The sequence below is a fragment of the Ochlerotatus camptorhynchus genome, unplaced genomic scaffold, assembly GCF_037179485.1.
Source record: "Ochlerotatus camptorhynchus isolate MF236.1 unplaced genomic scaffold, CSIRO-AGI_Acam_v1.1 ptg000574l, whole genome shotgun sequence".
Lineage (NCBI taxonomy): Eukaryota > Metazoa > Arthropoda > Insecta > Diptera > Culicidae > Ochlerotatus > Ochlerotatus camptorhynchus.
In genome coordinates, this window is record NW_027041055.1 from 1,311,124 (window position 1) to 1,322,907 (window position 11,784).

An 11,784-nucleotide genomic window follows, 5' to 3' on the forward strand; every position below is an offset into this window, starting at 1 on the left:
TCAGTGAAATAATAAAAAGATTTATTTTATAGCCAGTTTCACTATAGATAACATGCGTTTTTCTTCGGATTGTTGTACATTGAATTAGTGTTTGTCTTGGAAGGAATAGTAATTGAATATTGTTTGTTCTTACATTGAGATCATTGAATGTGGTAGTTAGTCGAAAAGGTTTGGTTTCTAATGTTAACGTTCGATTTTGAGCTTTTTTTAAGAGACTTAATGATATTCTGTACCTTGCAGGTTAGTTAATGTGGTTTATTTTTAAATGTTGGGAAAAGTTATCCAAATTGTGGTGTTGATTCTTGTGAATGTATTGTTATGACTCAGTTGCATCTGGTTTAACGTGTAACAAGCATATTGACTCGAACACTTTATTCTAACTGATGGTGTTCCTATTTATATTGCACTATCGAATGATATTTACTTACATATTAAATAAGAATCAGCATTCATTTACAACATCATATCTTTGATAAAAGTATTGTCATCTAGCTGGTGTTTCAGAGCTTAGTTACTAATTTATGCTTATTATAAATCACTTCCTATGATAATCAATTTGCTTCTAGGGGCTATGAACTGAAATGGGAAAATCAGCTGGGTACACTTCCTATAAGTGGAGCCTCCCTTAGCTCAGTCGGTAAAGGCGCAGCTACAAAGCAAGACCATGCTGGAGGTGGCTGGGTTCAATTCCCGGTCCGGTCTAGGAATTTTTCGGGTTGGAAAATTTCTCGACTTCCCTGGGCATAGAAGTATGATTGGACTTTGCCACACAATTATACCAATGCAAAAATGGTACAGGCATCGAAAGCTCTCAATTAATAACTGTGGAAGTGCATCTTAGAACACTAAGTTGAGAGCACGCAATAAGCTAATATGCGATATGCAATAAGCTTGAAATGCGAAGAAAAAGAAGATGAAGACACTTCTTATAATCGCATATCAGTCCCATAATTCAGTTTGTCTCATTAAGCAAAATAATCGAATATCAGCCCCATCAATCGTCCATAGTTCAAGTTAAAGTTTTGCTCTTCGAAATCATAGGGGCAAAAGTATATGATTAAATCAGTGCCAACATTTCATTAGGGTGAAACTGATTTTGTAAACAATGACTTCAACAGTCGATTTCTCGTAAATAAAAGCTTCCTCGCGCAAATTATCGATTCCTCTCATCTGCCTAATAGAGAGGATCCTTTGCGTGAGTTTTTAGTAGTGACAAATCTACGGCTAAAGTCATATTGAGGATTCACTTAACTCTTTTTTTTTTCCAATGGTAGCACAGTTGTTCCACAACTTTGGCGCAAAGTATCACAACCGTATGTATTGTGTGAAGCTCTTTAGAAATTGTCAATCCGGCCCTAAATAGTCAGCATATTGTCAAACTAGAGCTATTTATTTAATGAATTGCATCAATTTAAGCAAAATGGAGCAACTTTTGTACAAGCACTTGAAAAAAAATGCATCTAAAAACAGCGAAAACTCTTCTGAAAATGAAAGCTACACATATCACTACGGAATTCTTTTTTAATTCCGTAGAAATATTTGATCACCCTAGGATTCTTCGCTAAATTCTTTTGCCATTTATATCAGAATAGCCTATAAATTCTACTCCCAATTATCATGTAATTCTCTAGGAAATTCTCTTCACTGAAAATCCCCTTAAAATTCTCCTTTTTTTATATCCATTTCATTTATTTGGAAGGCTCAATCGCGTTAGCTTTATGGAGCCGATAATTCATTGTTCACTGTTTGTAACAAAATTCACTTAATTCTATGTCTAGTAGAAGTTGGGTCGAATACTCGCGGCTTACTAGAGGTTAGATGGGTACATTGTCGAAGGATTGGATCAAGGGAGGAGCTTAGGGGTGCGTTTTCGTTGTCTCATCAGAGCGTTGTCGCCAGTATGAATGGTAGTTCGATTCTAGATTCGTCTGGAGTTCGACCGGCTATGGTGGGTGACCAGTGGGCGACGATGAGACGGTGGGACAAAACAAAAAAAAAATATTGAATTTTCCTAGGAATTCCTATGAAATTAACCGCAGAATTTTCATGAACATATCAGAATTGCCCCATGATTATTCTGGGACCATCCTTTAAACTCGATTTCCGTGTAATTCTTATGGGAATTCTTTTTGATTTATTCTTCTAGAATTGCGTTCAAAATGTTAATTGAGTTATTCGGAGAATTTCAAAAAAATCTTTAGATTCTCCTCAAAATTCCCTTGTACATATCCAAAGAAACTCGATTCCTTGGAAATCTCATCTGAATTCTATTTTAATTTTCATAGAAATTATTGCACCAAAGTAGAACGTACCACTTTTTTGCCTAGGCCGGAAAATTTTTTATATAAAATCAGAGTTGGTTGGAAATGCTAACATGAAGCTTTAGTGTGATGATTTATTAGCTAGAGAATGATCTTTAGAAGAGGGTAGGTGGATAGTTCCGTTAGAGTACGGCAGTATGAAAATTGAATAAAGTTGAAAATGAGCAAAGAGCCATTAATGCGACAGTTTTTAAAGATAGACGCACATTTTTGCCTAACCCGTACGATGTACGCGGGGACTTGAAGTAAAGGGTGATACGGTCAAAATTTGTTCAATATCAACTTGACGTATTTCTTTCAATTTTGCATTTAAAAAACCTGAACACCCCTCATTTTGAAGGTGTGTGTGTAGAATATTGCTCCTATTTTGATTTTGGAATTCACTCTTCAGTTGTCAAAATGCCGTCCAAGCAAGAAGAGCAGCGTATCAAAATTTTGCTCGCGCATCGCGAAAATCCGAGCTACTCGCACGCAAAGTTGGCAAAATCGCTAAAAGTTGCCAAATCAACCGTTACAAATGTAATTAAAGTGTTTGGGAAACGTTTGTCGACAGCCAGGAAGTCTGGATCGGGGGGAAATCGAAAACCGGAAGCCGCTGAGACGACAAAGAGAGTTGCCGGTAGTTTCAAGCGAAACCCTAACCTCTCTCTCCGAGATGCCGCAAATAAGCTGGGTGTATCGTCTACAACCGTGCATCGAGCCGAAAAACGAGCCGGACTATCGACTTACAAGAAGGTAGTGACTCCAAATCGCGATGATAAACAAAATACGACGGCCAAAGCGCGATCCCGGAGGCTGTACACGACGATGCTGACGAAGTTTGACTGCGTGGTAATGGACGAAGAAACCTACGTCAAAGCCGACTACAAGCAGCTTCCGGGAGAGGAGTTTTATACGGCAAAAGGAAGGGGAAAGGTAGCAGATGTTTTCAAGCACCTGAAACTGTCAAAGTTCGCAAAGAAATATCTGGTTTGGCAAGCCATCTGTACCTGTGGCTTGAAAAGCAGCATTTTCATAGCTTCCGGGACTGTCAACCAAGAAATTTACGTGAAAGAGTGTTTGAATAAACGTCTGCTGCCTTTCCTGAAGAAACACGGTTGTTCCGTACTGTTTTGGCCGGATTTGGCATCTTGCCATTACGGTAAAAAGGCCATGGAGTGGTACGCCGCCAACAACGTGCAGGTGGTTCCCAAGGACAAGAACCCTCCCAACACGCCAGAGCTCCGCCCAATTGAGAAATACTGGGCTATTGTCAAGCGGAACCTAAAGAAGACCAAAAAAACTGCTAAGGGCGAGCAGCAGTTCAAGGCAAACTGGCTTTCTGCGGCGAAGAAGGTGGACAAGGTGGCTGTACAAAATCTGATGGCAGGGGTCAAGCGTAAGGCCCGGCAATTCGGATTTGGAAAAGCGGAAGCCTAACTGAATATTTTTCCTGAATTTTATACTAATTGAACTTGAAAAAGAAATTTAATTTGATTTTTTAAATAAACGATTTTACCGATTTACAAGCGTTTTCCCTTGACCAAATTTTGACCGTATCACCCTTTATGTCTCCAAGTCCACAGGCAAAAACAAAACTGTCGCATTAATGGCCCTTCGCTCATTTTCAACTTCTATTCAATTTTCATACTGCCGTACTCTAACGGAACTATCCACCTACCCTCTTCTAAAGATCATTCTCTAGCTAATAAATCATCACACTAAAGCTTCATGTTAGCATTTCCAACCAACTCTGAAAATCGTTAACTTCGCGTATGAAGTAACATAAAAAACACTTTCAATATATAAAATTTTCAAAGTTTGATCACCGCCAGTAGGGAAAATGGGTGTAATGTCGTCCTAAATTCCCCGTAATTTGGGCCTATACATCAGCAGTCGACTAAACTTTCAATGGCGACCAAAAATATCGATTAGTACCGTCCCAATGACGCGTTCATCTAGATAAAATTGATAAATAACAGATTTTTAGCGATAGACCCAATCTTAGATCCATAGGCCAACATTAGATCCATTTCCCCTATGTTGATATTATATGCTGTGGTAAATTGTTGCGCTATATTATATTCATCTGAAATTTTATATTTACTGACCGGATTGATGGGACTGATTCAGCGTGGAAGTCTAGTTTGATCTAAAATGCCATTATGGGTGGCCATTAGACACTATGTCTGGAATTGTGGGGGCTCACCCTCCAAATGATAGCCTTGGATGTTACAAAAAAAAAAAACGATCAGATATGAAAAAAAGGTTTAATTTTTATAGTAATCGCTGAACAAATATATCTAATGCTTCGAAATTTAGTGTAATCCTACCCTTATATATTTTTTTACACATTCTTTAGATTTTTAGAAATCCCAATTTTTTAAGCTATATTGGGACGAGGGAATTTCGAAGATGAAGGATGGATTCAGTAGTCAGGAGTATAAAAAGGAAGAAAAAGCAAAGATTATGATGGTAGTGGAAATTTAATATGTGGAATCGGTATTGTGAATGGAAGAAGTGTATAGAATTCAGAAAGAGGAGTGGTAACACTGGGCGGTCAGCATAACATTACATTATGTTTGGAGAAGAACAGAATCTGGTTCAGAATTTGGTGAGATCCATCCATTTAGTGAAAAAATTAAATGCAGGGGAAATGGCTCTAATATTGGGCTATGGATCTTAGATTGGGCCTATCGCTAAAAATTTGCTATTTATCAATTTTATCTAGATGAACGCGTCATTGGGACGGTACTAATGTATATTTTTGGTCGCGATTGAAAATTTAGTCGATTGCTGTATTTATGTATGGGCCCAAATTAGGGACATTTAGGCCGACATTACATTCATTTCCCCTATTCCAGTAAATAACATAAAATGCATTTATAAATGCAACAATATTCAAAAACTAAAATACGTCAGGGCATCCTTTGTTGGCTATTGCTGCGGATATTGTGGGTTTCCCAGGTACCCGGTTCAAGCTTCAGTTCGTTGCGATGGCTCTTCTTTTCCTTCTATCCCTGAATAGATAGTGCGAATAAGGGCGTCTATGTGATGTTTTGCTGTACCTGTTGTGGACATTAGTACATCCTTTTCCTTAAACTTGTTGAAGACGCATTGTTTTGCCTCAATAGTTATGTTTTTTAATGTACTGATCTTCACGACATAAAAGAGCATTGAATTTGATCAAATTATTCGCTGTTGATGACACACACAAACTTTGTAAAAGCTCAGCATACTTTGTAAAAGCTAAGTGAATTTTATAGAACTTCAGAGAATGTTGTAGAACCTCAACAAGTTATTTTTAATTTCAGAGAACTTAGTGAATTTCGCAGAAATTAGGAAAATTTCGTTGACGTTCGGCTCTTTTTCTTTAACTACATTAGGTTTTTAAAACTTCAGGGTCTTTTTCAGAGCACATCAAAGAAATTAAGGGAATTTAATATAAATTCAGGGAGCTTCGCAGAGCTAAATTTTAAAGAAATTTAGGGAGCTTTGTAAACATTCGGGAAATCGATGAAGAACTGGGAACTTTATACAAGGTTGAAAAACTTCGTTGAAATTATGGGAGCTTTATGTTAAGAAACTTCATAACATTTAAGGGCACTTCTTAAAACTTAAAATAGCTTATTAGGCCTTCGAAACTTCTTGAAATTTCATAAAATAGATCAGGAAATTCTGTTTCATTTTTTTTAAATTCAGGGAGCTTCGCATAAAGTCAACACAATTTTACAAAGTTCAGGGAACTTTGTAGGAGTGCAGCAAACTTCATAGCAATTCTGAGAACTTTGAATGAGCCAAGCGAATCAACCAAATTGTAGAAGCTCAGTGAACTTCTTAGAAGTTCATGAAATTTCACAAGAGCTCAGGGAGTCATTACTAGAAGGTCATGGATGTTCTGAGATCTTGGTCGAATTGAAAGAACTTAGAAATACATCATGGATCTTGAAAGAAATTGAAAGATGAAATTTCGTAGAAGTTGAAAAAAATTGGATGAAGTAAAGATTAAGGAACATAGTAGACGTTCAAGGAACATTAAAGTAATTTATTTATTTATTTATTTGTCGTCAATCAGTTTTTTCGCTCTTCAAGCTTTTTCGCCATCTGCTGAGTATGGTGCTAGTCCGAGTCGGTTGAATTAGATCCGACTCCTAAGCCCTGGTTCTATGGTTGAAAAAGTGATACAAAAGTTATAATTTAACTAGGGGAAATGGCTCTAATGTTGGCCTATGGATCTAAAATTGGGCCCATTGCTAAAATCTGCAATTTTATCTAGATGAACGCGTCATTGGGCCGGTACTAATGGATATTTTTGAACGCTGTAGAAAATTTAGTCGATTGCTGAATTTATGTATGGGCCCAAATTAGGGCATTTAGGGCAAATTCAAAAGTTATAGTACAGTGAAGTTTCGATTTTCGTGTAAATCAAATGGGAATCACTTCACCGTGAGTGATAAGTTTTCACTCCACCGTGAAGTGACATCGGTAATAAGGGCCATGATTTAATCTACATACATCGACATCGTTTGTTTTTTTCCGTGGAGTTTAATTTTTCTATAATCGGTTGCTGATCTGGTAAAAACCAGGCCCAGGATACAATTTCTAGTTCCTCAGCGAGTTCACTAAGATAGGAAAAGTCCTGCGAGAGCTGCATCTCATTCTACCTAGTTCTACGTCCCTGTTATTTGTCCGAAGCCAAGTAGAACCTCCATGGGGCCCTCGACTTCCCCTCATTCAGTTCATCATTGGTCTCATCGTTGAGTCGCAGCGCGGAACCTGACGATTTTCAACAAAAAGGTTTGCCAATGCACATCAAAAATCGACTATTTACATCCGAACATCATTTAACTCAAATCGATGGAAGACATTCCGTGCAAGCTCTACCACAAACCAGACTAGTTCATGTTGCTCTTCGTCAAGTGGACCGTCTACAACTTGGACTCGTACGTCAACTCATGTCAAGCTGCCTTTAGGTCCATTTTTATCTTTTGTAACCAGTAACGCTGGTAGATTACCTTCTCGCAGTGCATTTGTTGGCATTCTGAACAAACACTTTTTGTTTTTATTTTGCTCTTAAGTGCTTAGATCCTTCTGGGCTACAACCCTGGATTTTCGAGATTTAAAAAAAAATCTACTTTTAGAAGAGATTACTCCACAACCAAATAATCTATTCGTGATCTTAGAACGTCAATTTGAAGGTTTTTTTTAATGAAGATTCTTAAAAGTGTACCCACATTTTGTGTTTGTTATATTAACTACAGTAAACAGACTGATAACCTGCAGGTATCCAAATTAGTTTAGTCAACAAACGACTTTTATGCTTATAACAACAGTCGTTACAACCCTATATTCGCTTGTTTGAATGATTATATCGTAAGTTACTAGACGTCATTTAGTAACGTAAAACTTTTGTTGAGAAAATCTCGTGAAGATAACCATTAGAGCCTTTTGATAAAGTACTACTAAGATTCTTTTTGATATTGTTTACCGAAAAATTGTCAAGGGACTGCTGAAAACTCAAGGCATTTTTATAAATTTCACCCGGTGATCAATTTGCTCCCAGACTACGGTACCACAATGACGTTGAAAGATTGTATAGATATTAGTACCGCTACCGTGAACCCCCCGTAATATAACCGTTTCTTATCTGAACGTTTGTATTTTTTTATAATGCGTTTTTTTTTCAGGCTCATTTGCCGTAGCTTTGCGGAGCCGATATCCATCGTTTGGTTTACAAAATTACTTAAAACTAACGTTAGTAAAGCGGGAGCCGATTACTCGCGGCTATCTCGAGGTTAGGGGTAACAAATTGTAAAAAACTGGTGGCAGGGTAGGGATTGAGAACACAAGGTTTTTTAGAGCAATGTGCTCTTGATCTAGAGCTAAGCGACATACTGGAGAAAAAGACAAACATGGGGGTACACCGATGGAGACCTAGCAATTTGAGAGAACACAAGATATCACGAACTACTAAATCCTCAGATCGATCCGTTTTAAAAACACATAAATTAAATTAAAATAATCGAGATCTCGGCTCGCCAAGATGTCTCAAAGGTTGTTTTCCTCGGGCCCTGAGGGATGCGGATAACTCGGATCTAGCAACACAATGGAGGGTGCATGACCAAAGCACGTGGTCGATATCGTGATAGCCACTACCACAAGCGCACAAATTGCTGCCTGCGAGCCCGATTCGGAACAAATGCGATGCAACATGGTCAGATCAAAATTTACAGAGGAACTACAAAAGTCTTGGAGGCAAACACGAGAGGAATTGAATGAAGAAGGGCCAATCTCCAGCGTCATGTACTCGTAATAGAAACTCATGAATCTTGTTTGAGGATTTCTGTCGAGCAGCTTCTCAATGTTTTCTATTACCAATGGATTCATTACTTCACAACGGATAAGAAACCGGAAGGACAGTTCCGCGAAACGATCTGTCAGTGGGAGAACACCCGCGAGTACTTCGAGGCTCATCGTATGCGTCGAGTGCATACAGCCAAGCGCGATTCGGAGGCAACGGTATTGAACCCGTTGCAGCTTCAAGATATGTGTTTTCGTCGCGGATTGAAAGCAGAAGCTCCCGTACTCTAGAACCGACAAGATGGTTGTTCGATACAACCTGATCAGATCTTCCGGATGTGCTCCCCACCAAGTTCCGGTAATTCTACGAAGAAAATTGATTAATTGTTGGAATTTTTGTTTCACATACGCAATATGTTTTCCCCACGTGCTTTTTGAATCGAACCAGACACCTAAATACATGAAAGATATACTTTGAGTGATTGTTCTACCTTTTAGTTGAAACTGTGCAGGATGATGCCTCCTAGAAAAAACAATCAACTCAGTTTTCTCCGGAGAGAATTCGATACCTAGCTTCATAGCCCAAGTAGACAAATTGTCTAAGGTATATATGGTGTATACCACCCTTAAAACGATAAGCTAACTTTTATGTGTAGCACTCGAATAATGAATGTTTGTATATGTATTATAGAAATGAACGCAATGATTGTAAACAATAAATAACACAGCGAGCTGGCACTCGAGGTCAGATTCTGTTGACTGCAGAACAAAAAACAACTGTTTTTGATTCCTCCGACTCATGTTAAAAAATTCCTGTAAATAATAGTTAAAAGAATTATTAAAAACTAATGGATATAGAAGTGGCGACGAGAGTGAAATTTGGGACGCGTGTAAAAAGATTTCTATGTGCATTAGTACCATAGAGGTAACTCTAAGACCAGAAGGTCTCGAAATAACGTGCTCAACTTTTTGGCTCAGCTCTGGTACTCTCTTCGGTCCCAAGCTAATCGATTCACCCCTCGAAACATAGGAAAAACCAATAACCCCTCATTTTATCTGTCAAACTTTCATAGCTAATCAAAACAAACATAGTGTAGTACTAGAATTTTGACTAGAATGGGGTACGTTAATCGTTTGCTTGGGACCAATAGGCTAGTCAAGTAGTGAGCCAATTTAAAATCGTTAGTTTCGTATGGTTTGTTGTTAGTACTGAAGAAGATTTACTTCGTCTATCGACTGGCTGAAATCTACGGTATGGCTGCGGAGTTGCATCGGTGACTGAACTATCCGTTTAAAGCCAACTGGCTGCTAAGTGAAAACGAGTAGGAGAATTACCAGATTGCAACATTGTACGGAAGATTGAGATGGAATTCCATCAGCCCTGGCCTATACTGCCGTACTCTAACGGAACTATCCACCTACCCTCTTCCGAAGATCATTCTCTAGCTAATAAATCATCACACTAAAGCTTCATGTTAGCATTTCCAACCAACTCTGAAAATCGTTAACTTCGCGTATGAAGTAACATAAAAAACACTTTGAATGTTACTAATAAGGTTTGTGTTGAAATGAAAGTTATCGGAATTCCGTATATGTGATGTTTTCACTGTGATTTGTTATTTCAGAAATAATCAAGTTGCCTTTGATTTTTGAAGTTCTCCTTATTGAGCTGATTAATTAAACGTGAAAATTAAAAAACGTAGTACACGTTTAAATATTAGTATTTTGAAGTAATAGATAATTTTAAGGGAGAAGAACTATGGTGTATACCACCCTTAAAACGATAAGCTAACTTTTATGTGTAGCACTCGAATAATGAATGTTTGTATATGTATTATAGAAATGAACGCAATGATTGTAAACAATAAGTAACACAGCGAGCTGGCACTCGAGGTCAGATTCTGTTGACTGCAGAACAAAAAACAACTGTTTTTGATTCCTCCGACTCATGTTATAAAATTCCTGTAAATAATAGTTAAAAGAATTATTAAAAACTAATGGATATAAAAGTATCTTGCAATGGTCCTTGCAGGTCACAACCCCGTCTTCTGCAAGCTGCCTTAGCGAGCAATTTTCATCAAGACAACGATCAATGTCTTTTACATAAAAATTATAAAGAAGGGGGCTTAAACATGAGCCCTGGAAAAGACCCATGTAACTAATTCGTGAAGTTGTCGAGTTTCCATGAGAGAAGCTCATATATTTCTCAGATAACAAGTTGCTCAAATAGTTGTTCATAATTGCCGAAAGCCCACTATCGTGGAGTTCATCCGAAAGGACATCGATACAAACCGAATGAAAATACCCCTTAATGTCCAAGAAAACTGAACCCATTTGCTGTTTTTGCGCATAGGCCAGTTGAATTTCAGTTGAAAGCAACGCAAGACAGTCGCTCGTTCCTTTGCCTCTCCGAAATCCAAATTGCGTATCTGAAAGTAAACCATTCGACTCGACCCATTTGTCTAGACGAAAAAGAATCATTTTCTCCAACAATTTCCGTATACAGGACAGCATCGCGATGGGACGGTACGAGTTATAATCCGACGCGGGTTTACCGGGTTTTCGAATGGCGATAACTCTCACTTGCCTCCAGTCATCCGGAACAATGTTGTGCTCCAGAAATTGATTGAAAAAGTTCAACAAGCGTCTCTTCGTGACGTCTGGGAGATGTTTAAGCAAGTTGAGCTTGATTCTATCCATTCCTGGAGCTGAATTGTTACATGAAAGGAGAGCAAGTGAGAATTCCACCATCGAAAACGGGGAATCTATTTCGTTATTAGCCGACGGACAATCACGAACGTTGGTTTGAACCAACACCGAATCCGGGCAATCTTTCCGAGCGAAGCTGAATATCCAACTGTCCGAATACTCCTTGTCTTCGTTAGTCGGTGATGACGTGTTTTGCATTCTCCTGCCGACATTCCAGAGTGTTCTCATGGAAGTCTCTCGCGACAAACCATCGACGAACCAACTGAACGTAGACGTTTTAGATATGTAGTAGGCAGGGTTAATGTCGCTAATCTCAGCCTTAGTGTCCTTAATATTGGGCCCATATATAAATTTCGAAGGAAAGCATTTGTTTCAATTTTTTTCCTAGCAATTAAAAATATCCATTTGAACTGTCCAGATGCCGCATTGCTCTAAGAAAAATTTAGGAGCATGAGATTTTTATCGATGGGCCCAG